At 34.6% G+C, this 23,205-nt stretch overlaps 1 protein-coding gene across 1 annotated transcript in view; it reads right to left on the bottom strand.

The window, feature by feature from the left end:
* LOC145266413 (uncharacterized) overlaps positions 1–23,205 on the bottom strand; it is a 445,667-nt gene that overhangs the window by 347,805 nt on the left and 74,657 nt on the right. The window lies entirely within an intron of this gene.

Here is a 23,205-nt window from a genome sequence, read left to right as displayed (position 1 = left end):
GCCTTCTCTCAAAGCTAGCGTGGGTGTTGAGACAAAGTATTTCTATAGAAGCAATATTATTGGTCACTTTGTGTATCTATCCAGGTTAATGGTTAAAGTTAAATTCTGTAGATTAAAATATATACAAATATATTTAAGTTAAGAATTTATAGTTTTAAACAAGGAATATATGGAGGAACATTATATTTATTTCCTTATAGATTTTCAATAATGGCTCACATCATCATAGAAAATGAAATGCAATTAGCAAAATGTTCAGTTATGAATAAGCAAAATATTTAGCTTTTCAACACATATATTGAAAATGTTATTTAAAAGTTATTTAAATGGTTATAAAAAGTCATAGAAAAAGAATATCATACAACCTGGGCAGTCCAGTATCAGAATGAGTTCAATAGTTTTCCGGATATTACTGCCAGGTCGGACAAGTAGTGATCCAATGGGATAAATCAGAGGTGATCGGGTAATCTGATATATCCAGAATATTTGGTTGTTCCATGCCGTGATTTCGAAGGGCATATGAGATGGTCGTCCTCTTCAGTGATATAAATATGTGTGTGTGTGTGTGTGTGTGTGTGTGTGTGTGTGTGTGTGTGTGTGTGTGTGTGTGTGTGTGTGTGTGTGTGAAATGGCACTAACCCTATTTGGGTTTAACCGGCAAATTCCGAAGGAAGAAGTTCTATCAGAGTATGAAATTCACAAGCGATCCCCAGTCGCATGTATGGAATACCATGCTTTGTTCATATTCATACTACTCTCGGGTCGACAACAATCTATTAACCTGTAAAATGTCTATTGCACAATATCGTGCAGATTAAGTGAATTCACATCCATTTTAGGAGAAAGTTTACAAGGAATTCCTGTACCTCTATAAGGCCAAAATTAGCCTATGTATGGAGTACTGTTGTCACATTTGGACTGGTGCATTTCACTCTCACTCCTGGACATCTAGGCTTCAACCTCTGTCCCATCGATGAAATGTTGCATCCCTCTGCCTGCTCTACAAGTACTTTAATGGTGAATGCTCTGACGAACTACAAGCATTTGTACCCCTTCGACTTAAATACCCCCGACAACCCAGACAAGCAGCTAAATTCTACCCTTACACAATAGAGATCCCTAGGTGTAAGAAAGCCTTATATTCCAATAGTTTTTTCCCCAGAACTGCTAGACTTCGGGACTCCTTTCCGGGATTCTGCTTTCCCAACTGTACTGACATGCAGAAGTTCAAGTGTAATGTGGTCACCACTTAACAAGGCCCGGAAGCCACTCATGGATAAGGGTTATTGTAATTACAGCATGTTAGTGTGGATATTTAAAGTGTCTACTTAAGGGGGCAGTTCATCAGGAATTTATTTACGTTGGACTTAAAGACATCCAAGTTGTAGTCAGGAGGGAAGCAGGCAGACGGAACAGAGTTCCACAGGCGTGCAGTTCTAAGAAAATAGCTTTGTTAAAAAAATCTACGTTTTGATTTAGGCATAGATAAAGAGTGGGGAAAGTTTTTAACAGTGGATTCAGCTAGACGGGTGTTTTTTGTAAAAGATTGGCGAGGGGGGACCAGAGATTGGAGTTCAGACGAGCACCTGCACTGGAAATAACGATAAAACAAAGATAGGCTTGCAACGTCTCTTCTGTGGGAGAGAGGTTGCAGGAAAGAGAAAAGGGCATCCCCCACTAAGACACGGTCTAGTTTGTACTCTGTCAAGGCAGGATAGGCTGTTTTTAGCAGCTCCTGTCCAGATATGGCAGCAGTATTCCATCCTTGGACGTACTTGGCTTTTATATAGATAGAGAATTGCATCAGTAGTGAGATATCTTCTGGAGCGATAGAAGGATCCCACCATCTTTCCAGCGACCTTGGCAACAGACTTGATGTACGTGTTCCATTTCAGATCAGGAGTAAAGGACAACCCCAGAAGCTTGTCAAAACATGGGGCTTCTAGACGAGAGACATCCATTTCAATTGATGCCAGATGGGGATCAGAGCGTTGATGATGTAAAAATAGGACTTTGATTTTAGATGCATTAAAGGTAACCAGCCACGACTTCCCCCACTGAACCATGCGCTCGAGATCAGAGGAGAGAGAATCAGAGAGAACTTTGTCATTTACAGCCTTTGATGTGTTGCCGAAGATGGTCGTGTCATCAGCATAGATGTCAACGAATGATTTAAGTATGTGTTTAGGGAGAAAATTGATATAGATCAGGAAGAGAGTTGGGCCCAGGATTGACCCTTGAGCGACCCCAGCATAAATACTGCAGGTCTCTGATTTTTGTCCATCGACCACTACTCTTATGAGCCTATCAGAGAGAAATGATTTAATGATTGAGAAAACATTTCCAGTTATACCGTAGCTGGAGATCTTGTGAAGTAGGACTTTATGCCATACTTTGTCAAAGGCCTTTGATATGTCAATAGCAATTGCCTGGAAAGGAAGCATTTGTCAAGAGATTCACTAATCCTATGAGATATAACCGTTAGCACATCTGCGGTAGATCTTGCAGAACGGAAACCATATTGCATGTCACTAAGAAGGTTATTTCTGCGGAGGTTGTTGACTATTTCTCTATTTAATATGGATTCCAACAACTTACTCATGACACACAGGAGACTTATTAGTCTGTACTGAGAGGGAGATGACATCACCTGAGTTCTTAAATACACAGCATACTGACGAGGTTTTCCAAGGTGTTGGAAAGCTTCGTAAGTATGGGGGCAAGTTCTGGTTGAAGCTTTTTTTACGCTATAATTGGGATGCCGTCAGGGCCAGTAGCTTTACTGGAATCTAGGTTCTTGATTAGCTTGGCGACCTCATGCACAGATATTTGTATGTTACCTAGCGTGTTCTGTGTTATAGGAGGAAATATGGGGAGTTGATGGCCTTCGTCGCATAGGGTAGAATTAGCTGCAAAGTTTTTGGCAAATAGTTTGGCCTTGTCTGAAGCTGAGGAGATGACCTCTGGTCCGTTGATAATGGTTGGGATAGAACGCACACTTCTGTTCAGGATCCTATTTGTTATTTGCCAGAACTGGTGGGAACCAAGCCGCTGATCAGCTACTTTGGATTTAACAGACTGGGCATATAGCTCTCTTGCATTTTTTATTACTCTTTTACAGTGGTTGCTGGCGTTCCTGAAAGCAGCTTTAGTCTCAGTGCATCTATTACGTTGGTAGCTATGGAAAAAGTGATTTCTGTGCGCGATGGCAGCAGCACATTCTGGGGAGAACCATGGCTGGCTGTTAGGTTTTTCTTAGAATTTTTTAGATGGTATGAATCGGTCTATGTCTACAATTAATCATTCGGTCAGGTCTGATACTATAGAGTACACATCATTTTTAAACATGGAATGTAGAGGTAGATCAGATATAAATGTATGGAAGCTATCCCAGTCAGCCATGGAGTATCGGTATACAGTACGGTGGAGGGGTACATCTTGGGATTTATTACATTTCATTTTTATCTTAACTGATACGACGGAGTGGTCGGAGGATCCTAGAGGAGAATGAATGGAACATGAACATAGCTGAGGGGAAGTTGAGAGAAAAAGGTCCAGGAGACTTGCATATTGACCTGTAGTATCGGGCTCATGGGTGGGCTCGCGAACAATCTGAGTGAGGTCATAAGCAATGGCAAAATCATGACAAAACCTCCCCTCATCGTCTGTCTTATTTGAGTGGGTCAGCCATTCCACGTTATGGACGTTGAAGTCACCACAGATGTGGATGTTAGCCGTGGGGTGTGCAGACAGGATGTGGTCTATTTTCTCAGATATGCTCTTAAAGATAGTAACTCCGCTGTTGTGGGGCCGATAGAGGGCAAATATAAATGCAGTGGTGTAAGCAAGTGCAACCCGGAAGCACCTATAGGGTAAATTAGGATCTTCTCTAGAGATATCCCTGCTAATTGGGAAGCCATCTTTAATGTAGGCACATATTCCATGCCCATGGCGATCTTGGGGGTCAGATGTCGATATTAAGTTAGAGTATCCGTTAATTATGAACTCATCTAGGGAAGTGGTCGGCCCTATTCCAGTTTTGCTTAGAAAGAATATGTCCGGTGTCGTCTCCTGTAATTGGGTTTCAACCCCTGGAAGGTTGGAACGTAGACCCCTGATGTTGGAGAAGGAGACATGGTAGTAGGGTCTATGTTGGAAGATGGAGTTCGAGGTTTATTCGAGTTTTTTTTTTGGGGGGGGGAGATGTTTCATGTTGAGGTTTTGGGATTTGTGGAACAGGTCGGCATACTTGGTTAGAGCAGTACAGAGAGGGAAAGTAAGAGAGAAAAAGGCAGCAAATTTTTTTTTGTAGCACATGAAAAGGTAAAGCCCTATCAATTACCCACTAGTATGGCACCAAGAGGCCCCACCAGAGACTACTGCATGATTCAGAGTCCATTCACCAAATGGCAATACAGCAGTCCCAGTACTTTGCGCCTGCTGGTAGAACAGCCTCCTTAGTGGTTAATCCAAGGTTCGGGTCCATAACGTCAGCCCAGACAAAACGCTTACCTCCAGCACCCTTACTAGTGACATGGCTACAAGGATAGACATAGAGACAGAAAGATTTCCGATATCTCACACTACTGTTTACCAAGCAAGTACTACCGACCTTTAAAGCAGCTTTTTCTTCACCTTTTGTCATAAAAATCACTCATTGAATGAGGACTGAGGGACAAATGAAGAGAAGCGAGAGTTACTGGAGCTGCCGATAACACATCCACTGTATTATCTACTCTCCATTAAAAAAGAGGGGTATAAGGGACTTATTAATATCTACTTAGTAAAAGTCCGGGGCTCAATTATCAATTTAGGACGCATTTGATGATAATCTCCCCTCCCATGGGTGGATGTTTTGGCATTATATATCTCGAGTTTGAATAATTCAAGCTTGACCTTATAATTAAAATCCAATAATTTACTTTTATCAATCTGTGAAGTCGGCTTAATATTAATTTACATTTAAGTTTAGATAATTATTCAAGATTTTCATTTGGGAGGTTCTCGTTTACATAGGTGACTTTTTTATTTCCGTTTTACATGTAACAAAACGATATTGGTTAACAACATATTTGACAAAGATTTCAGAACAGAACAAAAAAAGCAAGACAAGATAGGTAAAATTTAGTTACGAGTTTTTAAGTCAAAGCTGTAATAAGAAAACAGTTAGCGGTAATTAGTACAAATTAGGTTCAAAAGTTGGAAACATTTTTTAACCTTAGCTGAAGAGTCTGGAAACAGCGACCTACCATTTATTAGGGTCATATCGGAAGTGGGAACCTAGCAGACTAATTCTAGCTACATAAGGATATGATGGGCGACGTTGTGTGTGTATTTTTGGAGGCGGTGGGGGTGTAATGCTTTTATTTATTTTTTTTTTTATTTCTTTGTCTATTTTTATTCTTTTTTTTTTTTTTTGCTTTATCTGTCGGGATTGAAATTTTCAGGCTTCACCTTATAATTAAAATCCAATAATTTACCTACTTCAAAGTGGCACTGTGCCTTGTTTGGGGTGAAAATTGAATTAAAAAAAAAACGACAGTAAAAAGCAAAAATAAGAAAAATAGAAAAATTCACGAGCCAATTTATATTAGAACGGAGCACTTTACTATAAATAACATTACATTTAAGGCTAATACTAGCATACTAAAATGCCTGGCGTAACGTGAAAATGCTGCGTTTTGCTAATATTGACTGACAAAATCTTAGAAATCTTAGAACTCAAATTTTTAATCTATTTAGTTTTTAACCGACTTTTAATTGATGTTTATTTTTTAATCCGCTACCACTGCCTACATTTTTTTTACACAGGAATCACTACTTATCAAGGCCCGGAGGCAACTCAAAGATAAGAGTTAATGGGTATACATTAGTTAATGTGAGTATAGCGTAGTAAACATAAATAGTGGATATTTTGTAAATTAGATTATTTAGGGGGGAGGGGCGGTTCATCAAGAACTTGTTTACGTTGGACTTGGAGATAGATTGTAGTCAGCTGGAAAGCAGGCAAACGGAAGAGAGATCCACGAGCATGCCATTCTCAGAAAGAAGCTTTGTTCATGGAATCTACATTTGAGTTTAGGCACAGATAACGAGTGTGGGAAATTATTGATAGTGGTTTTGGCTAAACGGGTGTTTTTCGTGAAATTTTGGCGATGGGGGACCATAGATTGGAGCCTAGCTGAGCACTTGCCATGGAAATAACGATAAAGCAGAGACAGTCTCGCAACGTTTCTTCTGTGGGAAAGAGGTTGCAGGGAAGAGAAAAGGGCTATGAAGTCTATTTTGAACTCTATCAAGGCAGGATAAGCTGCTTCTAGCAACTCCTGCTCAGATGTGGCAACTGTACTTCATCATGTACCTGGCTTTTATATAGGTAGAGAATTGCATAAGTAGTGAGATATCTACTGGAGCGGTAGAAGGATCCTACCATTTTTCCAGCGGCCTGATATATGTGTTCTATTTCAGATCGGGAGTAAAGGTCAAGCTCAGAAGTTTGTCAAAACATGAAACCTCCCCAAGACGAGAGCCATTCATTTCAATTAATGCCAGATGGGCATCAGAGCGTTGATGATGTAAAGATAGAAGCTTGGTAGTAGATGCATTAAAAGTTGTAAATTTTACGGTACTACTTTCTACTTTTCAATTTTTACTCCATTTCACTTTCACTACACTAATTACACCAATTCCACGTGAATATGATTCGTAGTCGAATCGAAAGCGTTCGTAGTTTTAATTGTCCGCTCACCTAATTCTTAATTAATATATATATAATCCAACACGTAATTTTTATAACGCAATTTTAAGAAATGATATGCCTGAAGATGATGGAAGTGTTCTGATCGAAAGCGCTCACTAAACAAGCATATGGATTCGACCTATATAATTTTGAAAAAAACACAAAAAGAATTAATCGGAGATTGGAGAAAGTAAAGAAGAACATAGTGAAACAAAAGAATTCCGTGCTTTTCAATAGCATTTGTCTCAATATATATATATATATATATATATATATATATATATATAGAGAGAGAGAGAGAGAGAGAGAGAGAGAGATAGAGAGACTTGTATGTAATATACTAAGTTCGTGTAATCCAGTAAATATGCATATACCAATAAGTTTTAAGCAAAAAAGAGTTTATTTAAAGAATAAGCTACAAAATTATCATATTTCATAATTGAGCATTAATATACTGTGTAAGCAAAACCAAGACTTCAAAAAAAGGGTGTTGATGGCAACAAAAAGTGTATTTCATTTTACGTTACAATTGTTTCCATGTCCAGTCGACAATTTCAAACATTATATCGTTTGAAAATTTTCAAAAACCAGCATTTCTTCAGACTTTATGAACAAAAACACTTTTAACAATAGAGCATTTTTGAAGAGAAAGAAAAAGAAAGAAAAAAGGGAAAATTCCCTTAACAGAAAAAGCATGTGAGAAACATTTACCTTTGCGGTAACTACGGAAAAGCCCATTTAAATATTAATATATCACCTAATTTTCGTATCCTTATTTAAGAACAGAGTTATGAGAAGTTTCTACAGAAACCCCTTAGCCATTTAAAAAAATGTTTTTTATATATCCCATTCGTTGAGTTCCTAAATTAGATTTCGCTGTTTCTTTATTTCCCACAATTAACAATATAATGTGATTATCTCCTTCGCAATTGTTTTTAGTAACGATATGAAAACATTTAATTAGAATGGATTCTAAAACGTTAAATAATAATAAATAGAGTAAAATCCCTTACTCGAAATATCGTACAAGGATTTATATATATAATACCGTCTTTTTCTTTATTCTCATATTCAATTAAACATTAAACCTAAAATGGTCTTAATTATAGGTACTAAAATAACGATAATCTGTAAACATTACTTGCCACTAATACGAAACTAAAATTAACCGTAACGTTAATGCAAGGTTGTTACGGCAATATTATAAATATAGAAATAAAAATTAAAAAAATTTTTTTATAAAAATTAATTATGGGAAATAAAGAAACAGCGAAATCTAATTAAAGAACTCAACGAATGGGATATGTAAAAAAATTATATATATATATATATATATATATATATATATATATATATACAGTTTGTGTATATAGAACCACTGATGTTTCTGCATTATATTACTAATAGTTTATTTTATATTAAAATATATACCTCTATTACGTATATGCTGTAGAAATAACGTTTAGATAACATTAAAAAGTCATTTTTAATAGACCTGTTTCTATGTGTATTTCAAATTCAGTTCTTGCTAGTTTTTACGTTCCTTCTAATAAGAAGTGAATAAGAATAAAGGTTGTCTGCTTTTAAAGCTTAACTCAACTCGTTTGTCTCATCTAAATTACTTTGTGCGTGTTTTCACATGAATGGGACCTTTTTCATCTAAACATTATAACACAAACTGAAGATCACTTATTAACTTATTAGATGGTCATAACAAAGGCGACTACTTTTGTATTTACAATAGTTCACCATTGACAATGCGTTCACTAAACGGTCGCCGAAGAGAGTAATTTTGTTTCGCATTTTCAAGTTCCAGAACCCTTCACCGTTTGAGTGGAACTTAAGATGATTGTTGACATGGATACTTCTTACAGTTACACAATTTTATAAGGTATTCAGAATCGTTCTGGCATGTCAATGAATATTCAACTAATTAGATGAACTTTCTCTAGACAAAAAAGCAACATTCATGCTTCATTGCAGTCTATGGATTGTGTTAGTTAATTCCCCTTTTGTCGTGAAAATATCTTGAATATAATAAATCATTGACGCACGAAGTTACTTTTTGAATAATCGATGTATTTCAAACTTTAAATAAGTATAAATATATTTCTGTGTGGTGGCTGTATCCGTGGTCGATTAATTGGAAGCAGACCAGTAAAGAAGAAGGATACGGTATAATAGACTGGTGTATTTAGCTGGTTTAGAAAGAAAGAAGAAACGAAGAAGCAAGCTGCAACTGCATTATTGTGTGCTATGCAGTGGATTTTAAACAACACAAAAATTGTTGTTGGTTCAAATTTGATAGAAACTTTTCATTATAAGAGTCAACAGAGAGAAACCCGACTAGGATGACGATGGGGATGTGGGAGAGTGCTTACTTATACTAGGTTACAAATATAATGAAACTTGTTCCATAGATTTGATAAATTCTGTTCCTACTTGGTTATCAAACTGACACCGAGTCAGTAAACAGACATCCATGACGTCCAAATTTCAAAAATGTATTCAACCTTAGGTTGAAGTGCTTGCCAGTTAAGCCACACTGGAGAGCTCTAATACAGCAAACTCGTATGTCTACTCATCAGATGTTTACCTTAAAAAATTATCAAAAAAAACGTTTGGACAACTTACATGGTTTGTGTAAGCAACATGCTTGATAAAAACTTTATTTATAAGAAAGATTTCTTATTCCATTACGATTGGTATATACAAACCCAGTATCTTTCGTTTCATGTAAATGATCAACACACACACACACACACACACACACACACATACATATATATATATATATATATATATATATATATATATATATATATATATATATATATATATATATAAGGAGAGATTATATAAACATAAAAGCTCTATGATGAATCAAAAATATGAGAAAAATACTTCCTTATCAATATACTACTGGAAATTGATTAAGGAGAACAAAACACCTAGGTTGAAATGGAAAAATCATTAAAAGAGCTAATGTATGCATTTCATTACAGGCACCGTGTTTTCTATGCCTACATGAAAAGCTGGAGATAACTAAATTTAAAGATCGTGACAAACTTTTAAATATCAAACAAGAAACAGCTATCTCTTGTAAACATTTTCAAATTCATAGACTAAATAAATTATAAAACACTAAAGAAGTTTAAAAAAACGGATAATATAAATATAATAATGTATTGTAACTGTAATGCCTTACTTTTCAAAAATATGTAATGTCGAAAATACCACTGAAGTAAAAGTAATTTGTTGATTTAAATGAGAGAAACTCATATATTTCTAGATTAAGTAAAAGAATACATTAGATTGAAAGTTATTCAATACTTAGTTTAATCTTTAATTATTTATCTCATCTTAAATCTATTCATTTAAAACATGAATCTTTTAGTTTAAACATGGGTAGTGTAATGAGATAGAAAGAGATATATACTGTTGGCCAGATTGATTTCAATGTAAATTATACATAGTACTTTTACTTCGACGTACCTTATTTTCTCCTTTTTATGTTGATATATATATAAATAAAAAAATTTAACATCTCATCGACATTTTTAACTACTTATTTCAATCATTAATTTATTTTTACACGGTGGTCACCACTTATCAAGACCCGGAAACCACTCAGGGATAAGGGTTATTGCAAGTACAGTACGTTAGTGTGGAGATTTGATGAAGTGTTTATTTAAGGGGGCGGTTAATTAGGAATTTGTTAACCTTGGACTTGAAGACATCCAAATTGTAGTCCGGTGGGAAGCAGGCAGACGGAACAGAGTTCCACATGCGTGCAGTTCTAAGAAAGAAGCTTTGTTCATGGAATCTACGTTTTGATTTAGGCACAGATAAAAAGTGGGGGAAAGTTTTCACAGTGGATTCAGCTAGACGGGTGTTTTTCGTGAAAGATTGGCGAGGGAGGACCAGAGATTGGAGTTCAGACGAGCACCTGCCATGGAAATAGCGATAAAACAAGGATAGGCTCGCAACGTCTCTTCTGTGGGAGAGAGGTTGCAGGGTAGAGAAAAGGGCACCCCCCACTAAGCCACGAAGTCTATTTTGTACTCTGTCAAGGCAGGATAAGCTGTTTTTAGCAGCTCCTGCCCAGATATGGCAACAGTATTCCATCCTTGGACGTACTTGGCTTTTATATAGATAGAGAATTGATCATCTCATTTTATTTTATTGATTTTAAACGTTAATCACTTGTTTTAAATGTAATTAGCCTAGTGAGTTAAACGATTTATATCTTCGTAGTCGGGTAATATAAAAAAAATAATGCATTGTACTTATACAAAACGCAACTTTCTAAACGATGTAATTCCTGATTAATCACTAAAGGTAAGTTAAGCGTTTTATCCCATCATAAGTATCTTAAGAAAAAAAAACGCATACATATTCTAAACCGAGTAAAATGAGTATAGTTAACTGAAAGCCACTTTTTAATTTTTTAATCGTTTTTTTTTTATCGTAAATTAACCATCTAATAGATATTTTATTTACTACTTATTTCAATCGTTAATCAATCATCTCATAGTAATTTTATTTATTTTAAACGTTTAATCATCTGTTTTAAATGTAATGTTATGCTTTAAACGTGTATTATCTATTTTAAACACAACTAGTCTGATGAATAAGAAAGGGATTAATAATCTCAACCGATGAATGTAAATATTGAATAGTACTTGTATATAATGTACAGAATAAAAAAGAATATGATCGATTAATTCACTGGATTTTATTCCGTACAACGTGCCTGCTGAAACGAAAAGATTGCCCGGCTAATGGTAACTTTACAATGATAGCTCAGAAAAAGGAAAATATGTCGTATTTAACTAGACTTGTATATATATACATATATATATATATATATATATATATAATTATTTTTTTACTATAATAATTAAATACCTACAGACACAAGTGTTTCATCCTTTCGGGATACTTCAGTGCAGGGTGTCACGATTACTACCAGTCGAACGATTCGAACCCCGCGACACGAGACATCTCTGGCTCGATTAGCGGAGGCCGTATCCATTCGGCTACCATTAACCGTGTGAAATAGCGTTGAATTTTAAACATTTTAATTTAAATGTTCATTACGTCAGACAGACAGTGATCAAATCGTTATACGATGATCTACGCATAAAATCATATATATATATATATATATATATATATATATATATATATATATATATATATATATATATATATATATATATATATGATTTTATCTCAACTTAAATGTTAAAAACGTTAATAATCAATTTAAATGTAAAAAACGTTAATAATAGTTTTTGCAATGGTATAAGACTTATTCTTCTAAAATTCGTATTCCTTAAATAACCACTAAAAGTAGAGACGGATATTTTAATGCTAACTAAAAAAGCATAACTAAAATTATATTGGGAGATCCCACATCAATTTGTATAATGTGATCACTTATTTTATCTGGTTACCCCTTTTACTCTTGGCAATGATATAATCCTGTAGATTGGTTTTAATATAAAAAGGTAATGTTTTTGACTGATACTTTCGGAGATATTCCTGGCCTGGTGATGTGATTTTCCCTAGCAGGGAGGTCACTGAAACATATTTGCATATGTGTAGCCACTAGTTTTCATATTCAACATATTCATGTTGCTATGTCTAAACATTGAGCATTCTTTGGTAGACACATTTTGTTTTTGTTTTTGTTTAAATAATTAAATAATATTACCAATAATATATATATATTAATAATTAAACAATACTACCAATAATATATATATATATAAATATATATATATATATCCTGTATGTTTAGGCAGCATGTTCTCGTTGATATATATATATATATATATATATATATATACATATATATATATATATATATATAATATAAAAATATAACACGGAAATTACATAATTGTCGATGCAATAATTTATTTCAACCTTATGGTATTTTCAAGCATCTAAACTAGACAATTACATTTTTGATACTGAAACAAAGAAAGAAAAAGAATCGGGGAGGGAATAGGGGAGGGATTTTTAAAAAATAACAAGAACATTATGACACTTAACGACTGTCCGGTAACCCGACGTAACAACAGACACACACATACACCCACACACACACGCACACACACACATACACACACACACACCTAAATATGCACGTTCTTACCCGTAAATGACTTGACACGCGTTTGCTAACCTAGGAAGAAGAGGGAGAAATATACGGATATAGAGAGAAATATTCTTGTTGTTTTTTAAAAATCCCTCCCCTACTAATTTAATTCCCACCCTCTCTATAAAATGTATTAAGTGGATTGCTACTACCATTCCCGCTGGTTTTTGACGGTCGGGGCCCGATTCTTTTTCTTTATTTATTTCAGTATCAAAAATGTAATTTTCTAGTTTAGATGCTTGAAAATACCATATCGTTGAAATAAATTATTGCATCGACAATTATGTAATTTCCGTGCTATATTTTTATGTTATTGCTCTGTTTACCACATTGAGCTCTCATACCCGGATTTCCTCCTGGAATTATTCCATTATAACACTATATATATATATATATATATATATATATATATATATATATATATATATATATATATATATATATATACATATGTTTGTCGACACGAGGTCAACTGCATATGGTGACTATTAGTTTGCCATTGTTCAGACTGAGATTTTCTCTAACATATATACTCTATCAACGTATTTATATGTAAAAAAAATGCGTATAAAATCCCGCAGGAAATACAATTATATAGTCTGAAAAACGTAACATCGGAAATGACTAATACTATTAATTCTAAGAGTTTTTCTTTTAACTGAAATTTATATTTTTGATGTTAACAATCATGTATTAATCAGTCCTGAACATTTTATTACGATCGAATAATTCGCTGATTATACAAAAACTTTTAATTAGAAAATCTTAATTTTTTGTTTAAAAACAAGTTACCTTTTGTCACATCTTCCTGCGATTGGAAGGAATTAAATATCACCCCAGTTCACTCTGTGGCAATCAGATTGACGTCAAACTCCTATCTATATCTCCTATTTTTTTTCGATATACTTTGTTTCACTTAAACCAGAGTGTGTGTCTTTCTTCTTGTCGATCCACAACAGATTAATCTTAATTGATGCATGTGCATTAAATAGTTTCACCCGCAAAATAAATAAACTGATAAGCAGTAAAAACTAGGGGAATAAAAATTACTTTCTAGAAACTGAATGATACGTCCTATAATATTGACTATAATTGTTGCTACACGATCTTCCATGCAAAAGTCACTTAGTGAAATTAGTATAACATCACTTATCATTGTCGATGATGGCATAATTTCTCAATCTTCTTTAGCTCAAACTGACCTTCAGAAAAATAAATAGATTATTAAGAGCGTCATCAAATTGCTGTGAGAGGCTTTGCTCGTCTGTTAGGCTTCTCTTCAATGTTCTATTATTTAACGCGTAGTAGAAAATGGACGCAGTTTACTAATAACAGTTCATATTTCATTTCTACTTGCTGTTCTTGTGGGAATTTAGATATTCTTCTAGGTAAGAAAGTCAGTAATGTTTGGATCATGGGGAGTGCATACCGAAATAACAGACAACGTGTAGCAATATTTAACGTGAGGTAAGTATATTACGTAAATTTTAGTTAATACAACGGAGGAGTTTGGCTACATATGATATTCAAAAAAACACCTGGCCTTCGGGACAAGATCAAAGTGTAGTATCTGTTCTTCAGATGCTGCACTTCAATTTCTTGTTCTCTGTCAGCGGAGGAGAAATCTTTCATGACTGAGACAATTTTTATTTTTGTTCCTTTTCTTCACGTTAAAAAACGACCCTGGTGTCTAACTCTGTCCCGTGGGGAGGCATTGAAAATAGGTACATATGATATTCAAGGCCAGATTATTTGGACAAGTTGAGTTAAAGGAAATTATAAATTTTATATATAAATGTAGGAAAATTCGTACGTAAATTAACATTTGTATCTTTGTTATTTCGAACGGCAACAGATTAAAATTAAAATTAGATTTTCATAAACACGGTGGATCGGAATACGGAAGAGCATTACTTGATTGCGACAAGCAAGGACGTCTTGTGCTTCGCCCTTACAATGATATATATATTTTCGACAACCCAGTTAATAATATTGCTACATTATTAAATTTCTAATCTTTAAGTCGCGCCCGTACAAAAAAAACTTTTTTAAAACAATCTTAAGGTTGTTGGGTAGTGGAGGAATTGCCGATTGCCAATAATTTACTAAATCTTCTAGAAATTGCAAGTTCCTTATTTCTGCGATTCTACGCGTTTTGTAATGACTTCAGAATGCCTTCTCTTGGTTGCTGTAATATCTCTCTTACAATTATTTCTAGCTTTTATATTTAATTTTATGAACCGGTCATTATGAATCTTAGAATATACATTTTCGGCAACCCAGTGAATAATATGGGTACATTATTTTATTTCTAATCTTTAAGTCGCACCCACCAAAAGAAACTTTTAAAATAAGCTAGCTGCTAAAAAGTTAATATAGAGAATTCTTTTCTATATAAACCTTAAAGTTATCTTAAAACTACATATGCTTAAAGAGCGGCTTGTGCGCGTGAGTGTAAATAATATGTATGTACTTGGTAAAATTCTAAACTAGTTAACTTATCATTATGCATTACGGAATACCTATGCTAAGCAATAAGGTGTGTTTTATGGGCACATTATTTATTTAAAAATATACCATTTTGCTGGGGTGCCATCCAACCGTAAAAAATAAGCTGTATCACAAACGTTATCGATTCGCCGTTTGTTGGTTTTTGTCATCTGCAGGTGACAAAAACAAAATATAAAAAGCTGGAGAGAAAAAGAAATTTCGAGAAAGCACACGTGATATCAGTTAGACATCAAAAGAACGAACCAGTGCACATTCCGGGACGACATGATTAGCATCACGGGATGATTTTATGCATGTAAATATTCTATTATCGGTTTTATGTGTAATATCATTAATTGAGGGTTGTTTTCTTGTAATACGGGATGCCTTCAATAAGTTTCCAGACTGTACAAGTATTTAAATTTTTCGGAGACGCTTAAAAATTCAGTATTTTATTGCTATACATGTTATGAGATGATTGGCCAATTTTTATGATTTTAGGTTAAAATGAACAGCTACAGATGGAATTGGAATACACCCTACTAAAACATGATTGCTACAGAGTAAGGAAGTCAGAACACCATAGTTGATTGGCCAAATAAAGAATTTCATTGATAAGGACTGTCGTGTGTCTATAGGGACAATAAGTGCACAGTTCGATGCCAGTGTGGGAACTGTATACGCAAATATTCGCAAAGAACTGTAGATGCGAAAGATTTGTGCGAATACACCCGTTCAAAACTCTGTCCTTATCATAAACTACTTGACCAATTCGGCATCAAGGCAGTTTCTCACACTTCCTATAGTCCAGATCTTGCTCCCTGTGACTTTTGGTTATTCCTGGCGTTGCTGGATTGAAAAATATTGGTGGGCGGAGAGTTTAGTCACATACTATTTAAGATATACAGAATATCCTAACTTTTTACGATTTTCATGAAAGTGGATCACAGGCTGGATTTATAGAAGCATAAAATAGACCCATTTTCATCCATGAACATTAAAAGTGAAATAGCTTAATGGGGAAATAACTCTCATAGTTTAAACAAATAAACTTACTTTCGTTTTTATTGACAACTTGTGTAGGCTACTAATAATTGAAAATAATATAAATGAAATGTATATTAAATTAAAAATAAATTAAATAAATTAACCTTAAATAATATTAATAATAGGGCAAGTAAAATGATTCTATTAAAATAAACAATTAACAACACGGATCTAATTATTAAAATGGATTTTCATTTATGCAATATGCAAATGGGGTTACTCCTTGAATATAGATTTCCTTTGAATAAATAATATATATAGAAATCATGCTGGAATTATACTGTGTAAACATCCGTTTTTAGTATGAAAATTATTTTGTTAAACAGTGTACCTAATGTATATATTAAACAAATTGTGAACAAACAAACAAACACTCATATGACTTTATTATAATAGATTCGATTAAGTAAATTTTGTCGTAAACCACGGAAGGGGAACAGTCATATTTTAATGCTGATAAAATGAGCTAGAGTTAACAAGATGCATTGTGATTGCGTCTTGATGATTTAAGGCAAATTTGCTATTTATTTGTTTTTGTCACCGGAAGAAAATTGGACAAACAATGGAAAATGTTAGTGATATATATGTGGGACATATATGCCTTTTTGTTGTTAATTTCAATACACTGCACGCCAGTGGAACTCTCTGCTGCTTGCCTGTTTCCCACCTGACTACAACTTGGACGTCTTCAAGTCCAACATAAACAAACTCCCGACAAACCGGCCCCTTAAGTAAGACACTCTATCAAAACCACTAATACTAATGATTACTACAATACTATCTCATTGATTACTGTACACGCAATAACACTTATCCCTGAGTGACCTTCGGGCCTTGATAAGTGGTAACCCCCATGTAAAAAAAATTAAAAAATAAAGATAATTAGAAAATATTTTTTAAATAATTTAAAAAAAGGCATAGAATTCTGTTAAGTTTAATGATGTTAGAAAATGCTGCCTAAATATACAATACACCCACACGTACATACATACACACGCACATAGACAAACAGGGAGTTTTTTCTTTTTCCATTTCCACCCAAAACACGGTACAGTGCTACTTTGATGTAGGGGCTACTATCGGGGGTATAAGTTGCCGGGATATTATGTATGGATTTGAGCAGCAGCTTTTTATAAGCAAACAGGATAACATCAGAAAATGAGAGAAGATGCTCGGTAACATAATAGGGATGCGACGTCTAGCGATAGCTACATTAGGAGCGAAATAATTGTGTGGTTAGGGATAAAATATTGAGATTGTTTGGGGGAAGGAATGGGAAAACTAAAGTGATCTCTGTTATATAGGTTAAATATAGACTTTATTATATAATGAAGGTAGGTGTATACCACATATGCCATGGTGGGTTTGATATTACGTTACCTAGTATCTTCCCTCCTCTTCTGATGCGAAGCATTAGGCTTCGAAATGCCATGGTATAAAGAGTTTTATTTATCCTACACCCCTAATTGATGTATCATCCTTATTGAATAAACGAATAAATCTATATGCATTAGTATATATTTTTATATTGTTCTTTTTTTATTTTATTGATACTCTTTCTGTCTGTCTCTCTCTCTCCTTCTCGCTCTCTCTCTCTCTCTCTCTCTATATATATATATATATATATATATATATATATATATATACATACATACATATATATATATATATATATATATATTATGGATCTATGCTTGGCTAAAGATTGGATATTAAGTCATTCACATAAATATTGCTCAAGAAAATTACAGTAACTTTTGGAATTCCTTTTGACCCCTGTTTTTCATGTTTCACCCCTAAGCTCATTATTAATAATCCTAGCCAATATCATGATCCCATTGCCGCCTTGTTAGCGTTTAAACAATTTTCTTCATTTATGTATCTTGTAAACTCGTCCTCAAACCCATTAATCGGGCCCATTCAGGGTGATCCTTGAAGCATCTGTAAATAGCACTTTACTGACATTAGTTTTCATGTATAGTTTTCCCACTACCATTTTCTTTCCTCTGTATTTTCGTAAAAATATGTTTCCTTATTCGATTTTTTACATCAGCAAATTCCTTAATGTGTTACTTGACACTACAGGAGCTCCAACGTCCTTAAATATGAACGCACTTGGCGCATATGTGTTTCTAATTAATTCTCATCGGATATGTGATAGACCCCGTTTGTTAAATTCTTGAATTCAGCCTGAGATATTTTTTCTTGATTGAATTCCAATTTGATATATTTTCTTGATTGTTCACCGATCCTTTTTTTTTTCAAATTCTTAGGAATATGAAGTGAAGATTTTCCTTTACCGATTTCTTAGTTTATACAGTTCTTTTCGGTCATTATTAGTCTCTTTTTTGCTACCACTTAATACTAAATTCTAGTTCTTGTATACTGTAAATTGCTATGGTTACCGAGAAAATACTAAATATCAATCTGAAATCAACAATTGGGATTTAATTGATTTAATCCTTACTTGCTATACATAATATGTAGTACTAATTATTTCATTCGATAACCCACATCTATAAATTGCACATAATATATTTAAGAATATCTCTTTTGCATATAATCTCTAAACGCAGTTTTTATTTTGGGTGCACGTTATCAACTATCACGTACATTTCTGATCGTGCGTACGTTATCACCTTTCATACATACTTATGTTTGTATGTGCGCTATAACCTTTCACATACATTTATGTTTGTACGTACATTATCACCTTTCACATCCAGTTATGTTCATACATACCGTATCACTTTTCGAACATTATATTCATACATACGTTATCACCTTTCATAATATTTATTTTTGACTCACGTTATCACTTTTCACACATAAATACTAGTACTTCGTTATTTCCTTTCACACACATTCAGACGTACCTTATCTTTCGGTTCTGGATATGACCTTAAACTATATCCAGTGGCGAGGCCCCAGCTTGCGGGCTTTGGGCAGTGTGGAGCCACCCTTTAATTACCATTACCCCCAGGTCCACTCTGACCCGGTGTGCTAGTACCTGTTACGGTCCCAACTATGGGTTAAATAGAAACCGACTTGAAAACAACAATATATTCTATTAAAAATGTTTTCTTCAAAATCTTTGGATTCGGCATTAAATAACCCGAAAAGATTTTTGTTTGTACTAATTTGCATATTTCTTCTAAAAAGGAACTTTTATTAATTCATTCTTCCTTTTTATTCTGTTTCTTGTTTATTCTGTTTCTTGTGGGTAGTTTTACTACTATGCACACTTCTATTTGTGTATATTTTCTACATTGTTCATAATTGTATAGCATTTGGAGCTGCATTTTTAGCAAATCTGTTTTTCTATATTGGCATAGTCTTTACTAAACTACTTTGTCAATTTTTTTATCTACATACTTTGAAATTTGATATATGGGGTAATTGGATCTGTAGAACAAAATCGATTCGATTTTTAGCCGGAAAAATAGCTGCATAAGAAGTCCAAATTTAAAAAAACAGAATTTAGTAGGCATAGTCCGACGTAATGTGTAAGCGCACATGTACATTTATATGTTTAACAAACGTTATTTTAATGTTTTGATATGCATATGAACATAGCTCAGATGGTAACGAATAACGCTGGAGAGCTATGTGTTTTGTTTTCGATACTTGCTTATTGCACCAAGTCATGTATTGTTTTACTTTTAAAACGACTACTATATATTGGGGGCAATATAATAATCAACAGAGAATTGGTTCTATAATAATAAATAGAACTGTGTATTTTATATCCGGGCAACGCCGGGCGACGTGCTAGTATATTAAGTAAACACGTATTCGTCCATTTCATCTGTCGCTGAGTTTCTGGCAATATCGCTTAGATTTTTAAACCATGTGATATTGAGAATATATTTTTACATTCTTCACCAATGACAGGTTCAGGCCCGCGTGGAATGTGTTCAAAGTTTTTTCATTTTCCTTAATTGATTTAAAACATGTTTATCTGCGCTTGTGTTTGCAATAACAATATGAGTTTATTATTCATCACTCAAAAATGCTTGAGGATTGGTATATATATATATATTTTTTTTATAAAGTAGTCACCACTTATCAAGGCCCGGAAGCCACTCGGGGATAAAGGTTATTGTATGTACAGTACGTTAGTTTTTGGAGATCTGATAAAGTGTCTTACTTAAGGAAGCGGTTCATCAGGAATTTGTTTACATTGGACTTGAAGACATCCAGGTTGTAGTCAGGTGGGAAGCAGGTAAGCGGAACAGAGTTCCACAGGCGTGCACTTCTAAGAAAGAAGCTTTGTTCATGGAATCTACGTTTTGATTTGGGCACGGATAAGGAGTGGGGAAAAATTTTTGACAGTGGATTCAGCTAGTCGGGTGCTTTTCGTGAAAGATTGTCGAGGGGGGACCAGAGATTGGAGATAAAAACGAGCACTTGCCATGGTAGTAACGATAAAACAAAGATAGACTCGCAACGTCCCTCCTGTTGGGAGAGAGGTTGCAGAGAAGAGAAAAGGGCATTATCCACTAAGCCACGAAGCCTATTTTGTACTCTGTCAAGGCAGGATAGGCTGTTTTTAGCAGCTTCTGTCCAGATGTGGCAGCAGTACTCATCCTTGGACGTACTTGGCTTTTATATAACAACAACATAATTATAGCCATCTACCACAAACCCACAGACACTTAACAATACCTCCACTTCAAAAGTCACCATCCTAAAAGCAGTCTAAAATCAATATCCTACTCTCTAGCACGTAGAGTCTGCGCCATAGTAACAGACAGACACCTCCGTTCGACTAGATCAAATAAATTGCAAATAACCCTGCGGAAAAGAGGATATCCACTACCACTAATACAGAAAGGTATTGAACTGGCTGAAAAAAATCCAATAGACCAACTAAGAATCCCAAAAGAACACAACAAAGAACAAATTTTAGCATACGTCTCCACACACAACACAAACAACCCAGAACTATTTACACAGATAACAAAAAACCCTATCCTCCTCAATCAGAACGACAAACTAAACAACATACATAAAACAACAAAAATAATAAAAAGCAAACACCAACCCAAAAACCTAAAACACATCCTAACTTCCTCAAATCTCGTTCCACATACTACAAAAGGGGTTACAAAATGCAACACACCTCGATGTGGAGTATGTGACATAATAATAGAAGGAAACACATACACATTCACAAACCCAACACAAACATTCAAAATAAAAAAGGATCTAAATTGCACCTCCAGAAATGTAGTATATGCACTAAGATGCACAGCATGCAACAAATCCTACATAGACGCCACCAAATATTTCAGCAATAGAGTGGTCTTACATAAGAGCAACATCAAAATTGCAGATAACAAACGCCTCCGTGTTTCAAAACACGTACACACATGCAGTGGAAATAGCTTCAAAATAATGCCAATCTTCCAAACAGAAAATTATTTTTATTTACTTACACAAGAAAAAATTTCATAAGATTCACTCCAGAACTAAACAGAGCTTAATATCAACACACAAACATCAAATGCAAGGCACACTCGCATGCACGTACATATACATATGCACACCCACACATAAATCAGAACCGACACATTAAAACACACACGCACACACACACACACACGCGCATACAGCCACACACAGACATAACACCCCTGTCTCTAATACAACACATTGAACAACACTAACCCTACTTAACCTCGAAACCAATAACACTAGAAAACACCTAGAACCATAGTGTAATATCTGTTCCAACACCTCGCTCCCCCTTAAGTCAGTGGAGGAGAAATCCTTCATGACTGAGATAATTATCATCCCTTCTATCATCCCTCCTCCCACACCTATACTCCTCCAAGTGGCCCATCTCCTCTGGGGAACGAGATCATCCTCACACTAAGAACCGATCCTGGGTCTGGCCATACCCACATGGGGAGACAAATAAATAGAAACATTATAAAATCCCCTACGCATATTATAAATACACCTCTTTATCTAAACAAACATAATATTAAGAATACCCGAACAGTCTAAGACTGAAACGAAAAATCACAATACTAAAATCTAAAAATCCAAAAAATAAATATCAAAATTGAATGAAAACACCCCTACCCTTATTTCAGAGGAGCTGGTCCCCCTCTCCTACGAACACACATTAGTAACGACCTTGGATCACAGTTGTCTTCCTAGGGAAGCAAATAACTTTATAATACTATAAAACAGAACATACATTCTTCAAACCAAAAAAAGAAAACACACACTCACACACCCACACACGTGCGTGCTCACGCGCGCACACACACACACGCACACACGCACGCACACACACATCCTACCCTATGCACCCAGTTGACCAAGTACCAATGGCCACCTCACTCCCACTCAAGTAAGAGTAAAAAAGGAAAAAAATGAGAAAAAACAAAGGAAGATAAATAGAAATACAAGCAGAGAGAGAGAGGGGGGGAGAGAGAGAAACACAAGACATCAGTCCAGCCCAATGAACCAGTTTTAGAAATTGGACATACGAACGAAAAGCAGAATCACTTACACATGTTTCCACCTCCCGGTGTTCTTTTACATTTTAACACATCTTAAATATATTTGAAACATTTTAAATAATTTCTGAAGAGGACGCTTCACAAAACGCCTGAAACGCGTTAAAAAAAATTCAATGTTTTAAAAACATAATTACAATGATCTAAACATAATTTTCACTGAAAAACGAAAACACGGAACAATAAAATAATGTTAAAAAATACACATTTTGGTTACCACC

This window comes from Euprymna scolopes, chromosome 4 (assembly GCF_053919585.1).
Source record: "Euprymna scolopes isolate OS-2025 chromosome 4, ASM5391958v1, whole genome shotgun sequence".
Lineage (NCBI taxonomy): Eukaryota > Metazoa > Mollusca > Cephalopoda > Sepiida > Sepiolidae > Euprymna > Euprymna scolopes.
The sequence above is the reverse complement of the archived record's forward strand: the minus strand, read 5'-3'. Positions and strand labels throughout refer to the sequence as shown.